The sequence below is a fragment of the Lissotriton helveticus genome, chromosome 3_1, assembly GCF_964261635.1.
Source record: "Lissotriton helveticus chromosome 3_1, aLisHel1.1, whole genome shotgun sequence".
NCBI lineage: Eukaryota > Metazoa > Chordata > Amphibia > Caudata > Salamandridae > Lissotriton > Lissotriton helveticus.
Window position 1 is genome coordinate 230,798,545 of NC_136061.1, and position 17,968 is coordinate 230,816,512.

The window sequence follows — 17,968 nt, forward strand, 5'->3', positions numbered from 1 at the left end:
TTGCTCACAAATCGTGATTGGGTCAATGGCAGATCCCTCTCCCTTCCCCAACCGGAGCACACAGTGGTGATGGATACATCCCTCCTGGGATGGGAGCGGCAGAGATCAGAGGCCTCTGCTCACCGGCGGAGTCCAGGCTCCGTATCAACCTTTTGGAGCTTCGGGCGATCCGTATTGCACTGAAAGCATTCCTTCCATCTGTCCGGGGAAGTGTAGTGCAGGTGTTCACGGACAACACCACCGCCATGTGGTATTGCAACAAACAGGGCGGGGTGGGGTCCTGGACCCTATGTCAGGAGGCTCTGCGCCTCTGGACATGGCTGGAACATCAAGGCATTACCTTGGTGGTTCAACACATGGCAGGTTCTCTGAACGCCAGGGCGGACAAACTCAGCCGCCGGTGCATGATGGATCACAAATGGCATCTGCACTCGGATGTGGTGCAAGGTCTCTTTCAGCAGTGGGGAGAGTTTTGGTTAGATCTATTCACCACAGAAGAGAACGCAATTTCCAAGGCGGCACTCGGTCTGTGAAGCTTTTTGTCACGAGTGGAGCTGCGGTTAATTGTACGCCTATACCACTGCTGCCCAGAGTGCTGATGAAGATTTGGTACGACCGGGCCCAAGTCATCCTTGTGGCTGCAGATTGGGCATGAAGATACTGGTATCCCGAGCTACTTAGCATGGCGATTGATCTCCCGATCCGACTGCCTCTTCAGGAGGATCTTCTGTCGCAGCAGCAGAGGACGGTCCTCCACCTGAACCTGTCCAGCCTCCACCTCCATGCGTGGAGATTGAGTAGCGACAGTTGACAGCTTTCGATCTTCCTCCAGACGTCTGTGATGTCATTCTGGCAGCCAGGCATCCCTCCACTTAAACGGTATTCGCCTGCCGGTGGAACAAGTTTGTGGCATGGTGCGCAGAAAAGTTTGTGAATCACCTTTTTGCTCCTCTTTTTGAAGTCCTTCTGTTCCTCCTTTCCTTGGCCCAGCATGGCTCTGCTCTGGGCACTCTTAAAGGTTATCTTTTGGCCATCTCCACCTTTCTACGGCTTCCAGATCAGCCTTCTCTTTTTAAGTCACCAGTTGTTAACCGTTTACTGAAAGGCATTACGCACATTTTTCCTCCCGTGCCGTTTATCATGCCTCAATGGGACTTAAACCTTGTCTTGACATATCTGATGTGCACTCCCTTCGGGCCCCTTCATAACTGTCCTTTGCGTCTTCTTTCTCTCAAAACGGCTTTCCTGTTAGCTATCATCTCTACCGGAAGAGTGAGCGAGCTCCAGGCTCTTTCCTCTAAACCTCCTTTCCTTTCTGTTCATCCAGACAAGGTGGTTTTAAGGACCCGTCCTTCTTTCTTGCCAAAGGTTGTCACGCCCTTCCACATCGGGCAGACCATCACTTTGCCCACCTTCTTTCTGCCTCCGCATCCTTCCAAGGAGGAAGAAAGGCTCCACCGTCTGGACCCAAAACGTGCGCTCTCGTTCTATCTGAAGCACACACAACAGTTCTGGGTGGATGACCAGCTCTTTGTTGGCTACATGGGCGCCAAAAAAGGTTGGGCCGTGCACAAACGGACCATCTCTCGGTGGGTCATTCTTTGCATCAAAGCCTGTTACTCCTTGGCTAAGAAGGAGCCTCCTGTGGGACTGCATGCTCATTCTACCAGGGAAAGCAGACACTTCTGCCTTGGTACACGGTGTTCCCTTGCAAGATATTTGAAAGGCAGCTACATGGGCCTCGCTGCACACGTTTACCAAAAACTGCTGCCTTGACAGTCAAGTCCGGAGAGACGGCTTCTTTGGCCGTTCTGTTCTCCGTGACTTTCTGGTGTAATCTTGTTCGCAGACCCCACCACCGGGGTTGGTATTGCTGGGGTATCTATTCTAAGGTAAGGAATCTATCACTAGCATGTCTCTTTCAGATGCACAATTTACTACTTATGTAACGATATATCTATAGATATATCTATAGATTCTGGTTACGTGCAATGGGGACTCTCATGTAATCTTAGCGCCGGGACACCTCCGCTGGAGGTAGCCGAGCGCTCTATAAGCTTCAAATAAATAAATAAATAAATAAATAAGAGACATTAGTTAGTGATAGATTCCTTACCACCTCACCCTTCCTCCCCGTTCTGCAACCTAATTGCTAGGGTTAAGGACATCCCTTTTTAGGGCCCTAGTTTCTTGGCACCAGTGGTCAGTTTCTTGCATGGCTGTGCGTTCCAGGCCGGAAAGTCGTGTACCGAACTGACGTCAGCACGCATGGCTGGTGCCTAAGTAGTCTCCGTGACTTCATCGCGGCGCTTACGACGACAGCGACGGATGTGGAGCCGCACGACGCCACCTACTTGAGGAAAATGATATTTTGCCTGACCAAATATGACCAAATATGTCCTCTACATATACCCTATGTTACATGTCATGTGCATGTCACCCATGCATATTTCCCGTAGTGGCCTGAATCACTAGGCCTCTGCAAACATGTCCTGCAAGTCAAGTCATCAAGTCTCCCAAAGGTTAAGTTAGCATAAGGCCCATGTATTTGCATTTTGCATTGTGCTCTTTTAAATAAATATCGTACTGGTTGAGCCTGAAACCACTTTCTGAATTAATGTTTTCATGACTCCTGACACACTGAAGCTGCAGTTACGTCCCTCTGACCTCGCATACTTCTAGCTCAGCCGCAAGAAGCCCAGTAAGGGTTGCCAAGACAGTATATTTTGCTTAACAGTTATCTGCCTGCCCGGTGAGGAAAAGTAAACAGAACCCGTCCGAGGGAGATAGGCCTAGCCATTCTGTCTCCATTGAAGTAATTCACAGTGCTTGCACCCATAGAAAGCTCATGCAATGAACAAATAAATATGCCCTCTCTGTCTTTTAGTGACGAACAACCTTTCCTTCAGATAATACATCCCCTGACTCTAGATATCAGTTGTACTAGATGTGCTGGTCGCCTTGACATAAGAGATCTCTCTGCTAGGTTGTAAGTCAGCCTCCACCCAGTTACACGTCAATTGCACGTCATGTGCAAAGCTGCACAATTAGGGCACAGTTCGAGCTGGTCATGCAAACTCCTCCTCTGTGTACCACCCACCTATGACACCTACCTATCACACACCTATGACTCATCAAGTGTACACCCACATGTTCTTATCTCATTTTCTGTCTTGCGCCTGCTCCTATGTACAAGGAGTAAAAAGTATATATATGATGTTTTGTTATTAAATGTTAGAAGACTCTTCCTGAACCTCTGTGGTGATGGAACATATTCTCCCTTTGACTCGAGTTATTGGAATAAAGCCCATTTTAACTCAGATACCACGGACTCTGCTTCTCACTTGATGCATGCTAATTGTTAATGACTAGAAATTCAGCCAGGGTAATTATTTATTTATTTATTTGTTTTTATGTATTTCATTTTTGCTAGATTGGTGACAGTGAGCCCTAGCATTTGCAGTCAGACACTAAAGACAGCTAGACAGTATTCACATGCCTGCCAGAACCAGACTGTGACATTGCATACACTTTCTGTGTAAAGCAAGTGGTGTACAACACTTGCTTTCCAAGGAGGGTCACCAGGTAGACAGCTAACACAAGAATCATACAGCTCATTACTAACCTTTCACAGCCCAGGACACAAAAGGAAGTACGTGCCTTTACTGGCCTCACTTCTTACTGTAGGCAATGGATTCCCCAGTATGCATATCTAGCCAACCACTCATACAGTTAACTACACAGGAGGCAGCCATTTTGACTGTTCTCCCTTGGACACAAGAACACACCTTGGCATTTGAGGAATTAAAAAGAGCATTATGACAAGCGCCAGTTTTAAGCGACTCCATGTTACAGTAAACATTTTATGCTTATTAATGCTTTTTTATTTTTATTTATTTTTACATTTGACTGTAGCGAGTCTGACAGGATATGAACTGACATTATTTCAACCACACATAGAGATCAGACGTTGTAACATTCTGAATCCTGCAACACCTTTGCCCTCAAGTACAGTAAATGCATCACCACATGACTATGTGGAAGTAATGAATAAACCAAGACAAGACATGACAGATATTGCACTTCTAGACCCAGACCAGACACTCTATGTAGATGGATCATGCATGAGAACAAGTACAGGAGACTTAGTAGCAGTGTATGCCATGACCACTGAAGTCATAGAGACACAGAAAATAGACACACTGTCTGCTCAAGCAGCAGAGCTCATTGCTCTGACACAAGCCTGACAAGTAAACATTTATACGGATTCACAATATGCCTTTGGCGTAGTCTTGACCTCCCATGGGACCAAGATTCAGCACAGCCAGCTTATTCAGGCCCTGTTAGAGGCCATACATTTACCTACAGCCATGTCTATCCTGAAATATAAAGCTCATACCAAAGTTACAGACACCATTACCCAGGGTAATGACCTGGCAGACCGAACAGCTCAGACAGCACAGACACGACAAGGACAGAGGTACCATTACTGTCATAAAGCATGACAGTCAGGGATCCCACTCAAGATGTACTCGACATACAGACACATGCCACCACAGATGAGATAAAGAAATGGACTTTACAAGGAGGGATCCAGACTAACCAAGGTTAGATGACTAAGGGAAAAAGCACATGGTTTTCTTTCAGGTTCTATGATACAAATAATCATAAACACAACACATAGTCCCGCACACTTAGGAGAGAAGGCAATGCTAGACTGCTTACAGACTGTTTGGTTTAACAAGCACCTACGTGCAGCAGTGCGAACATGTACGAACATGTATGATCTACGAACATGTATGATCTGTTGTCAGTTCAATCCAGGTAAAGGCATTCCGGTGGAACTAGGCGGATTTCATCCTCCTGGCCACCCTTTTGAGGTTCTCCAGACGGATTATATCCAAATGGACAGATGTAGAGGTTACAAATATGTCTTAGTAGTTGTGCACTGTCTAGATGGACAGAAGCATATCCAGTTCCAGATTATACTGCTGTTACAACAGCCAGACAAGTAGTGCGCAGTACTTTCCCAGCTATGAATCACCTCATGTGATCTATTCAGATAACGATCAGCCATTCTCCTCTGAATTAATGAAACAAGTGTCCCTTCGAGGAAATTCCATTGTGTCAGACACCCAGAAGAAGTAGGCCTTGTAGAAATAAGACATAATCAGACCCTCAAGACAAAACATTGCTAAGATCTGTACAGAAATAGGCGTGGATTGGATGGTTGCCTTGCCGGTTGCCCTCTTTTACATGCGTATGGTAGCTCATTCCAGAACAGGCCTATCTCCTTATGAACTTATGAACTATATGTGGGGTACGCCTATGTCTAAAAATGAAAAAATAACTGATGTTGACAGTAACATGCTGACAGATTACCTGGCTTCCTTGATTTCTGCACTACTCTCTTTTCATTCACAGGTTGCTGCCGCCTTCCCTGACAAACACCCAGGTCGAGGAACATGCCATAGCACCAGGAGAATTTGGACTCCTCATGATCTTTGATCGTTCAAGTCCCCTTGAGCCACGTTGGAAGACGCCGAAGCTGGTGGAAGGACGTAAAGGCCGAACTCACCTTCATCACTATTTGGAACTTTGAACTTTGACAAAAAAAAAAACTAAAAAAAGAACACTGACCTTTGCTAGAAAATACCCCTCAGCAAGAGTATAGGTCTAGAACTAGCAAGTCAGACGTAGTTTAATTGTTTAAGCCCACCCGGTGGTGAATCGGTTAGACTCGATTCTGACATGCATAAGATCACAAACAAGAATAGTAATAACGAGAATAGTAGGAAGAGAGATAAGAAGGAAAAATACTGCAAGAGATTACGCAGTAGATGTATAGTTTCCTTAATCATCCTTTTTATTCTGTGCATTGTTATAATTGGTGTCAGTTTATTGCTACATGTTTTCTTTCCCATTTCCTCACATATACACTCTTCCAGTAACAGCACCGCAGAGCACACATTTAGTGACCTGCCACCTCATGAATTGTCATATCGACTTGCACTGTGTAACAATACGTTTATTCGAATGTTACACCATTCTCATCAGACCAGCAATGCGACTAATTGCTGGGTATGTGGCCAACTGCCCCCTTATCAAGAGACGAAGGGAGTATTGCCCTTCTACCCTTTACCGTTCTCACACAATGGTTCGTGTGGAGCATGGTTTGCTCTAATGACCTCAATAGATAGAAGGTACATAGCTTATCCAGGTGGCTGGATATATGGAAACCTGAATAAAGTAATGAATGAAGCATGCTTTCCAGACAAAGACGGATTCCCCAAAGAAAGGGCTCCGATTTAGAGAATGAAGAGTACGAACAGGGAAATGCCTCTGTTAATTTTATAATGTTAAATGTTCAGCCCAAGCAAAACACAGGTCCACCGTTTATATCAGTCCTGCCAGCAAAAGGTGATTTATGTGTTAGTAAGAAAGGCTCAGTACATATGGGACACAGCAAGTGTAACACTGTAGTAGAGTTTAATGATAACGGACTATCTTCTTTCAAAACATCACGCCATACCTATTTCATTTGCGGTCAGACAGCCTATGTACATCTGCCCTTAGACTGGGGTGGGACTTGTTATATAGCATTCTTATTGCCACCCGTTTTTCTAGCCCCATCAAATTATCATAGAGATTCACGACTAGAACATGTTAGACAAAAGAGAGAGACAGATTCTGCAGGTATCGATCAGACTGAAACAGCTTTGGAGCAATATACAGATTTCAACAGAGGATTCTTTTTCTTCATAGGTCCCGTCCAAAACAGTAAACTGATACGCAGGTTAACAAGGACTCTTGAAACAGTTGTAAATATAACTGCATCTGCCCTGGCGAACTTAACCCAGGAACAGTCTGCTATTAGACTTGTCGTTCTTCAAAACCGCCTCGTTCTAGACGTCATCTTGGCGGATAGGGGCGGAGCTTGTAGAGTCATCCGATCTAGTTGTTGCGTTTTCATCCCAGATAATGCACCATCTGTGTACGAAGCAATAACAAGACTCCACAAGATTGCTAATGCCATACATCAAGATCCAGGCACATGGACTTGGTCCAGTTGGTTCTGGGGTGTAATATCTGCATGGGGATGGAAAGTTATGTCCTTCCTAGGAATGGCCCTACTTATGGTATTTGGTTGCTGTCTCTGTTTGCAGTGTGGCCCGGCGATTTGCGGGCTGTGTGCTACTGCCTGTATTCCACATCCACGTAAACAAAGGATAAAAGATGAAGAAATGATGCTGTATGATCAACTATACGGTCTCATGAATATAGATGTATCCTAAAGGGTTATGTAGGGAACAAGGAGGGAATGAGGAAAATGATATTTTGCCTGACCAAATATGACCAAATATGTCCTCTACATATACCCTATGTTACATGTCATGTGCATGTCACCCATGCATATTTCCCGTAGTGGCCTGAATCACTAGGCCTCTGCAAACATGTCCTGCAAGTCAAGTCATCAAGTCTCCCAAAGGTTAAGTTAGCATAAGGCCCATGTATTTGCATTTTGCATTGTGCTCTTTTAAATAAATATCGTACTGGTTGAGCCTGAAACCACTTTCTGAATTAATGTTTTCATGACTCCTGACACACTGAAGCTGCAGTTACGTCCCTCTGACCTCGCATACTTCTAGCTCAGCCGCAAGAAGCCCAGTAAGGGTTGCCAAGACAGTATATTTTGCTTAACAGTTATCTGCCTGCCCGGTGAGGAAAAGTAAACAGAACCCGTCCGAGGGAGATAGGCCTAGCCATTCTGTCTCCATTGAAGTAATTCACAGTGCTTGCACCCATAGAAAGCTCATGCAATGAACAAATAAATATGCCCTCTCTGTCTTTTAGTGATGAACAACCTTTCCTTCAGATAATACATCCCCTGACTCTAGATATCAGTTGTACTAGATGTGCTGGTCGCCTTGACATAAGAGATCTCTCTGCTAGGTTGTAAGTCAGCCTCCACCCAGTTACACGTCAATTGCACGTCATGTGCAAAGTTGCACAATTAGGGCACAGTTCGAGCTGGTCATGCAAACTCCTCCTCTGTGTACCACCCACCTATGACACCTACCTATCACACACCTATGACTCATCAAGTGTACACCCACATGTTCTTATATCATTTTCTGTCTTGCGCCTGCTCCTATGTACAAGGAGTAAAAAGTATATATATGATGTTTTGTTATTAAATGTTAGAAGACTCTTCCTGAACCTCTGTGGTGATGGAACATATTCTCCCTTTGACTCGAGTTATTGGAATAAAGCCCATTTTAACTCAGATACCACGGACTCTGCTTCTCACTTGATGCATGCTAATTGTTAATGACTAGAAATTCAGCCAGGGTAATTATTTATTTACCACAGAGGCACTGCTAGCAAAACTTTCCGGATTCAGTCTGACGTCTGGGGATATTCTAAGGTAAGGAATCTATCACTAACTAATGTCTCTTAAAGATATATCGTTACACAAGTAGTAACTTGTGCTTTCGGGCTTATCCTCCCGAACAGTGAGTCCTGGATATTTGGGCTATGATACCGAAGTTTCAGCCTCTATCCCAGATTTTGATGAGAATGACCCTGAGGCTGCTGGGCCTCAAGACCTCCTGCATCCTGCTGGTGGATCATGCCAGGTGGCATATGAAGGCTCTGCAGTGGGACCTGTAGTTCTAGTGGGCGCAGCACCAGGGCAATCTTTCCGACGCCGTTCAGATCTCGGAGGGGACTGCACATCAATTGCAGTGGTGGTTACCAAACCAAGATTGGGTCAGCAGTAGATCCCTCTCCCTTCCCCAACCATAGCTGATAGTGGTGACCGATGCATCACTCCTGGGATGGGGCAGCCACCTGGTAGAGGCGGAAATTAGAGGACTCTGGTTTCTGGCCTCCACATCAACTTTTTGGAGCTCCGGGTGCTTCTCTGGCACAGAAGGCATTCCTTCCCTTTACCAAAGAATGAGTAGTGCAGGTGTTCACAAAAAACACCATCACCATGTGGTACTGCACCAAACAGGGTGGGGTGGGGTTGTGGACCCTATGTCAAGAGGCTCTTCGCCTTTGGACATGGCTGGAACATCAGGGCGTGTCCCTGGTGGTTCAACACCTGGCAGGTTTTCTGAACACCAGGGCGGACAAGCTCAGCTGTTGGTGCAAAATGGATCACGAATGGCGTCTTCAATGGGAGATGGTGGAAGGTCTCTTTCAGATGTGGGGGAGAGCCTTGGCTAGATCTGTTCACCACTGAAGAGAACTTGCAGTGTCAGCAGTTATGGGCCTTGAAAGATCCAAGGCTGCACTCGCTCAGTGACGTTTTTCATCACGAGTGGAACAGTGGCCTCCTGTACGCCTTCCTGCCTGTACCACTTCGGTCCAGAGTGCTGAAGAAGATCAAGCGCAACGGGGCCCAAGTCATTCTTATTGCCCCGGACTGGGCACGAAGAGTCTGGTACCCTGAGCTCTTGAGCATGGCCATTGGTCCTCCGATCAGACTGCCTCTTCGGGAGGATCTTCTGTCACAGCAGCAGCGGACGTTCCTCCACCCGAACCTGTCCAGCCTCCACCTCATTGCGTGAAGATTGACAGGCGGCAGTTGACAGCTTTTGACCTTCCACCCGAAGTCTTTAATGTCATCTTGGCCGCTAGGCATCCCTCATAGAATTCTGTATACGCCTGTAGATGGAACAAGTTTGTGGCATGGTGCATAGCAAAGGCTGTGTATCCCCTTTCTGCCCCTCTTTTGGAGGTTCTCTTGTTCATCCTTTCTTTAGCCCAGCTGGGCTCTGTCCTGGGCACTCTTAAAGGCTACCTTTAGGCCACATCTGCCTTTCTTTGCCTTTTTGATCATCCTTCTCTTTTCAAGTCCCCTATCATAAATAGATTTCTAAAAGGCATTACTCATCTCTTTCCTCCTTCTCCTTTCATAATGCCCCAGTGGGACTTGAATATTGTCTTGATGTACCTTATGTGTGCTCCTTTTGATCCCCTACATAACTGCCCTATCAGACTCCTTACTCTGAAGACTGTCTTCCTTGTCACCATCACCTCTGCTCACAGAGTTAGTGAGCTTCAAGCTCTGTCCTCAAAACCTCCTTTTCTTGGTGTTCACCTGGACAGTGAGTAAAGCCAAAAAATCTTTATTTGGCTAATAATTGGCCATAAAAGAATGCATCAACATGCATCAACAGATTAAGAAGTGAGGAACATACAGAGAATATTTCCCAAAACAGTAGCAATTTCATTGTCAAAGTGTCAGAAATTATAATTAATATTTTCCACAAATAACCTCAAAGGTTAAGGTCAGGGTACAAATAGCTTTGTAAACAATCCCCTTACCCACAAGTAACAGAGCCCATAATTGATCCTTGTTAAAACAGATAAGATAAAATCATTTTCCAATAATGTCCCTTAAACGAACAGCCAAAGAAATATATCTATAAATCACTAGACAATTAAATTCATCCTTTAAAAGCTGAAGGTGATATAATGCTGCCCGACACTTCCTAATATTTAAAAACTTTAAAAAAGGAATGATAAATCACCCCGTGGTTTGATGTAAAGATCGCAAAAGAACCTAAAATGTAATGTGCACTGTACAGACTTCGAGTCACATGGGCACCAAAGTAGTTTGGCATAGCAATAGACTTTGCGAGGGTGAGAAACCAAAAAGTGCAAAATGCTGGACCTAAATCTTATGAGATTTGCCATGACTGTAGTAAAAAGAGAGATAGGGCTCAATACCTGGTGTGCAAACTAGCAAGGAGTTTTCCAAGACACTCTTTTTTGTCTTCTCTAAATGTGCTCTAATTGAGTATAAACCAGTTAAAAAATCCCTTTTTAATTTCGCTTTTCGTATGATAGCAATACTGCCTGGATTGTCATCCACACAAAGTAGTCCTTCGCACAAAGCATTCTTTTCTTCCAAAAGTGGATACCTCTTTCCATATAGAACAGACCATCACTGTATTCCACCTTCTTCCCACCTCCGCACCTTTCCAAGGAGGAGGGGAGACTAAACTATCTAGACCAAAACGTGCGCTGTTTTTCTATCTAGACAGCACAAAAGATTTCTGGGTGGACGATCAACTATTTGTTGGCTATGTGGGTGCCAAGAAAGGTCGGGCTTTGCAAAAAGACACCATCTCTCGATGGGTTGTCCTATGCATTAAAATCTGCTATCCCCTAGCGAAAAAGTTAGCAACCTCAACTACTTAGGGAGGAAGGGAACTTTGTGTCCTACCCTCCACATCCAAGAAGTACAGAGTCTGGCTCCTACAGAGATAGGGGCAACTCCTTACCAGACAGCGAGGACAACTTCGCTGCAGGGGATCTCCTTTTAGTAAGGATGACCAAAAGACTGGACCTAAAGACGAGACGCCTAGCTTTAGAAAAAGAGAGAGCAGAGATGGGCCTAGGACCCATCAATGGTGGCAGCAATTTAAAAAGTTTAGAAAAAGAAGGATCCTATGATCCTAAAATCCCCAAAGGGATTTCCCTAAATTTGAGGATGGTGATGACCTCATCAAGTGGCTCAAAGCCTTTAAGAGGGGTTGTGAAGTCAGAAAAGTGTGGAATTCTCACTGGGGGGCACTCCTGTGGGAACTGTTCTCTGGTAAGTGCAGAGACAGACTTCTGACCCTTAGTGGGGCAAAAGCAGAGTCCTGTGAATTCGTGAAGGGCACCCTGATTAAGGGATTTGGACTCACTACTGAGCAGTGCAAAAGACCCTAGGTGGCTGGTTGACTGTAATTAACGTGCAGGATTATGAAGGACTTTATAATTTGTTTATGAATGAACACTTTAATTACCTGCAACAATGAAAAGTTGCATCAGCATACAGTAGACCTAGGTCCAATTTCTCTCCAAGAATTGGGAAAAAAGGCGGACCACTAGACGAAGACAAGGGTAACCAAGACAACTACTGGGGTTGACCAAAAGAAAGGGGTCACAAAGCCTCCCCAGGGTAAAGAGGGTGAGAAACCCAAAGATAAAATACAAGAGTTTTCTAAAGGCTGCCAAAAATCCTGGTCAGGGTGGTGGGCCCAGGAACTCTTCCCAGCCCACTAGTAGCAACAAGAGGAAAAATGTTGACCTTGCAAAGGCCTGGTGTTTCCACTGTAACAAGAGGGGACAATGAACTGGAGATGCTGCCTGTCCCAACAAACCAGCTCCTAGTCCCCCACCAGTTTCTACAGGTATGGAACATCTCCATATGGGATCAATAGTGGGACTAGAGCAAATCAATGTTCACACTGAGGGTGTTTTAGTCTCTGACTGGGAGGGAGGGTTAGCCACTTTGGCTGTCTGGCCCCCTAATTTAAAGAAGTACCTGCAGTACCCCTTAGTGAATGGGACTAAGATACAAGCCCTGTTGTATACAGGTGCCAGTGTTACTTCGATGAAAGACACACTGGTTTCCCCAGAGCAATACCGAACTGGAAAAACCTATCCAGTTACCAACGCTGGCAGTGTCCCCACTAAACATGCCATGGCTATGGTGATATTAAACTGGTAGTTGGAGTTACTGGCCTGAACAGGTAGTGGTCTCTACAAAGCTCACAGTCGCCTGTCTGCTTGGAAATGATCTGGAAACCTCAGCATGGACTGAGTTAGAAAGAAAGACACATGCAGCCATGCTGCAGATCCCTGAGATAGTGTGTGTAAAGACCAGAGCACGGGATGTTCTGTTGCCCTGCTTGCTATTTGCCTACAGAAAGGTGCCTCAAAAGGCAGTCGGGTTTTCAACTTTTGAACTTCGGTTTGGCCACCCTATAAGGAGACCACTCTCACTTATAAGGGGAGGATGAGAGAGACCCCATCATGTAGCAAAGCAAGATCTGGTGGACTATGTACTAGGACTTCATTCCAGGAAGGCAGAGTACATGAATAAAGCATCCAAACACCTTGAGGCCTGCCAGGAGCTCCAGAAGCTGTAGTATGACCAAAAAGCTGCACTGGTAGAATTCCAGCATGGGCAACAGGTGTGAGTTTTGGAGCCAGTGGCACTAAGTGCCCTCTAGGACAAATGGAGTGGCCATTACCCTATTCTTGAGAAAAAAAGTGAGGTCACCTATTTGGTTGACCTGGGCACTAGCAGGTCCCCGAAAAGCTGTGATACATGTGAACCGCCTCAAACTCTATTGTGACAGGGCTGATGTAACCATGCTGATGGTTTTGTGTGGAATACTGAGGCCTCAATGTTGTCACCAAGACAGACGCACACCCCATCCCCAGGGTTGAAGAATTAATAGATAAGTTGTGGGCTGCCAAATACTTAAGTATCTTTGACTTAACTGTAGGGTACTAGCAGATTGGCATGGACCCTGAAAAAAAAAAAGCCTGCATTCTCCACACCTGATGGGCACGTCCAGTTTACTATGATGCCCTTTGGTCTAAAGAATGCCCATGCCACCTTCCAAAGGTTGGTGAATCAAGTCCTTGCTGGGTTGGAAGGCTTTAGTGCAGCTTAATTTGATGATATTGCTGTGTTTAGATCTTCTTGGCAGTATCACCTCGTCCCCTTGGGGAAGTTGGACCAGGTGATACTGGTCCACCTAACCAGGCCTAACTTGCAAGGCACCAAGTGCCAGATAGGGCAGGGAACTATTGTGTACTTGGGCCACCTTATAGGGACGTACACCAACATAATACAGATATATTCTCGATTGTACATTTTTTATTGCATGATAGAACTTTATAGTCTTGCATTATGCAGCGACTTCCCAAGATGTTAGGCCACATTGACAATTAATTACTTAGACCATTAAATGGTCATGGAGGAGAAGACTTTGTGTTAGGCACCTCATCCTGAAAGGCTTTGAAATCAGTCGCCCTGTTCAGAACAAGTATTTCGGACCATGCATTCTCAATGGTGAAAGTCCACACTAATGGCTTTATAAATGTTTGTGAAGAAAATCCATCATGTGAGGTGTTAAACTATATATTAAGTTCTCGCATGGAGAACACTTTCACTTTCAGAAACACCTAGTATTCTTTCAAATTAAAGAACTGAAACAGATCATCCTAGATAAACATATTTTAGACCAGCTCCAACATCTTAGCTGCTGGTCACCAATAGCAATTGCCCCTGACACCCCATAAGACATTAATTTTTTTTTTATAGCTATCGGGTCTAGGGCAGAGTTTCCAAAACTGTGGGTCATTTGCGAGCCAATTTGTGGTGGGTTACAAAGTCAAGGCAAGAAATAAAGATGCTTTTAAATTCTGTATTTATCTTGTCACATTTGCTGTGTTTCAAAGACCGAGTTAAAATTTTTAAAAACCGAGGATAGCGAGTTAATGCAGGTGCAAATACCAGCAGATGATTGGGTTTCCCATTACAGTAAAATTTTTAATCCAAAAGATGTGTCCCTAGGAGCCTTACAGGGAATAGAGGATTTTGATAGTGAATCAGCTAAAGAGTTAGGGGCGTCTCTCACTCTTTCTGAGGTGAAGATGGCTCTGACAAGGGGTTTTGCCTTAAAAGCGCCTGGCCCTGATGCGGTACCGCTAGATTTCTTTAAATGCAATCTGGATGTATGGGTACCTCTCTTATTAAATGTCTTTAGAGCTATAGTTGGGGGGGCTATTCCGAGATCCTGGAAAGATGCAGTAGTGGTACCAATTTTTAAGAAGGGTAAAAAATCAGATCCGTGCTGTTACAGGCCGATCACTTTAATTGATGCAACCTGTAAATTAATGGGCAGAGTTATCTTGGCGCCCCTTGAAACTTGGGCAGACTCAGTTGGCATCATTGTTGACTCCCAATATGGATTTAGACGGGGTAGGGGAACCACCGAGCAGTGCCTGAATTTAGCACTAATTATGGGTAAGTACATGGGTGCCAAATGTAGTTCCATCCATTTGGCGTTCATGGACTTATCCAGTGCCTTTGACACCGTATGTAGGGGCAAGCTGTGGCATATGATGGGGTCAATGGGGTTTGAGGAGCAATTGGTATCCCTGCTCAGTAGACTACATGCTGCAACTACAGTAAGTGTGCGTTATGGCCCTGGGGGGAAAACTAATCCCATCCCGTCCACTGAGGGTGTCCGGCAAGGATGCATTTTAGCTCCCTTTTTGTTTTTGGTTTACACAAACGGCCTGGAATTTTTTTGTTGCACTGTGGGGCTCATTTCCCAAAGGCAAATGATAGAAGGATTCCTATGCTGTCATATGCGGATGACACGGTTTTAATGACTCTCACTGCAAATGGCATGCAGCTTTGTCTGGATGCTTTTGATTTGTTTATGGGGGATTTGGATTTAAAAGTTTATTTTACTAAATCTTTTGCTATGACCTGCGGTCCTAAAAATGCAAAAACACGTACCTATAGGGTTAAGGACTGCATCATACTGAAAGTGGACAATTTTAACTATTTGGGAAACCTTTTTAACAAAAAATTGAATTGGGAACCCTTAATTGCACTGCGGGCCCAAAAAGTATCAAATATAGTGGAGGGCCTTTTTCGCTTTGCGAGTAAGCTAGGTCAAAAACTAATACCAACATTATTAGCTCTATATAACGCCAAATGTGTCTCAGTGGCAACTTATGGAGCTGGCGTGTGGGGTTCACACAATTGTGAAACATTGCAGCTGCAGGAAAATAAATTCATTAAGCGTCTCCTAGCAGTTCCGACAGGCACTTCAAACACCTTTTGCCATGCGGAGGTGGGCATGGAGTTTCTTAGTGATATTATACATCTGGCCCCCTTACTGCTTTGGATTAAAGTCTGGCAATCTGAAGAATTAAAATTGACCCATGGAATTTTACAGGATTGCCTCAAGCTGGACCACACTAGGGAGATACCTTGGCTTCAATATGTAAAGGATAACTTTTATAAGATTGGTTTAAGTTATATTTTCTATTACCCTGAGCGAATCGGCAAGGATTCAAAAACAAAGACCAAAATGGCCTTCCGCAATACTCTGGGCACTCTAATTCGTAGCAAGCATGCAATGTATGTAAGGGGTAAACTTCATAGGCCCCTTTATCAAACCTACATTATTCCCACACAATGGCGTTTTTATTTAACACGTTTCCGTCTTAATACGTTACATTTTCTTTTTGCTTTCCCAAAACAAGGGGGGTGGTGTAAGAACCTACCGCCATGTCCCTGTAATAATATAGTTACTCAGAATACTGTGCATCTAACTCTTTTTTTGTGCTTGTATAAAGTTCCCAGAAGTAGATTTATTAGACCAGTGTTGGTCTCATTTGGATCGCGTTGTTACAGAGAGTGTTATGAGCACTTACTATCTTTGTCAACCCCTCCCATTTGCAATGCAGTGCTGAATTTTATTAGATCGGCCCTCGTGATTAGAAACCGATATTAAATATAAAAAGGGAATAGGATATTAGTTAAGGGGAATTTTTTCCTGTTAATGAAATGAGCCAAGTGATGATTCTATTTCTATCGAACTAATGCCTTTTTTATATACTTTGTTTTAACTGTAGATATCAACTGTGAATGTTGTTTAAATTATTTTTATTATGTATGTATACTTTTATGACTCCTGCCTGGAATCGAAATAAAGTTGTTTGAATGTGAATGTGAGTTCAAATTTCAGGCTATGTCTTCTGACAAACTGCTGCTTATTTTTTAACATGGAGATTGTTGTTAACACACTTCTCTCACTTTACAGTCGGGGAAAGTGAAGTAAAGTGAATTATGTGACAACCTTGCTTGGGTACATGGAGTGTGAAAGAAAAGGCTATATATGTAATTTCTTTGTAACACAACAAAATGTAAATACCTGTAAATTAACTATACACATTCAACAGTAAAGAAATAAATAAATGAAGCTCATTTAATTTGTAATTTTGAAATGTGATGGAAACAAAGATTTTAAAAGGATCGAATCAAATTGAGACACTTCACTTGACGCACAAATGATATTTTTCACTAAAACCCGATTTCTACACAATGGGCTAGAAGTACGATGGATTATTGCATGCTCAAATGGGGTTTAGACCTGTTTGAGCATGCAAAAAAGCTATGGACCATGCACTAACTCTATTTTGCGATTCGCTAATTAAATAGCAATTTGCAAAATAGGGTCAGCGACTCGCTATTAGGAAGGGGCGTTCCAAGGGTGTCCCTTCCTAATAGAAATTCTGTACCTTATGTAAGAATGTTTTGCGACCGCAATTGAAGTCGCAAAACACTTGCAGTTTACCAATCTCTTTAAGAGGGTGGTAAACCGTTCTCAAACCTGAAGAGGTCCCCAGGGGACCCCTTCCCCTTTGAGAATGGGTGCGCAAACATTTTTTCAGAGCAGACAGTGGTCCCAGGGACCACTACCTGTCCTTAAAAAATTAAACAAAAACGTTTCATTTTTTTTTTTTTTTAAGTGCATCCCGTTTTCCTTTAAGGAAAACGGGCTGCATTTAAAAACAAAAAACAAAAGCAGCTTTATTTAAAAGCAGTGCCATATATGAAGGACTGCTTGCCCCAGCAGGCAACCATCCCTCGGAGTGCCAGTGAATCTCAATGGGGTCGTAAATTGAGACAGCCGCATGAATATGCATGAGGCATGTAATTTGCAACCCCATTGGGAATCGCAAACAGTGTCTCAGACACTGTTCTACATTGGCAATTGTGACTCGCAAATTGGGAGTCGCAATTCGGTGCAATTTGCGAGTCGCAATTGCCAATGGTCGTACATCTGTCCCAATATCATTTGTTGGCAACATAGTTTTATCGGTAAAATTGTATGTTTATGCAAATTTAGCACCCATTTCAATGGAAAATGTGCTGTCTGTAAATAGTCTTCCAGGCTACCGGGTCCTTGGCCCTCACGGATTCAGTCCGCCTTCATGCTTCTCAGTGTAGGAGAGTGGGGTCTGCAATCCTATGGTCACCCCAGATTTTTGCTTTTTGCTTCACTGGTTTACGACTTTCCCTGGCTGTGGGCCTGCTAATCAGACCCACAGCTTAGCTGTTCTCTCTCTAAATTGACAACCA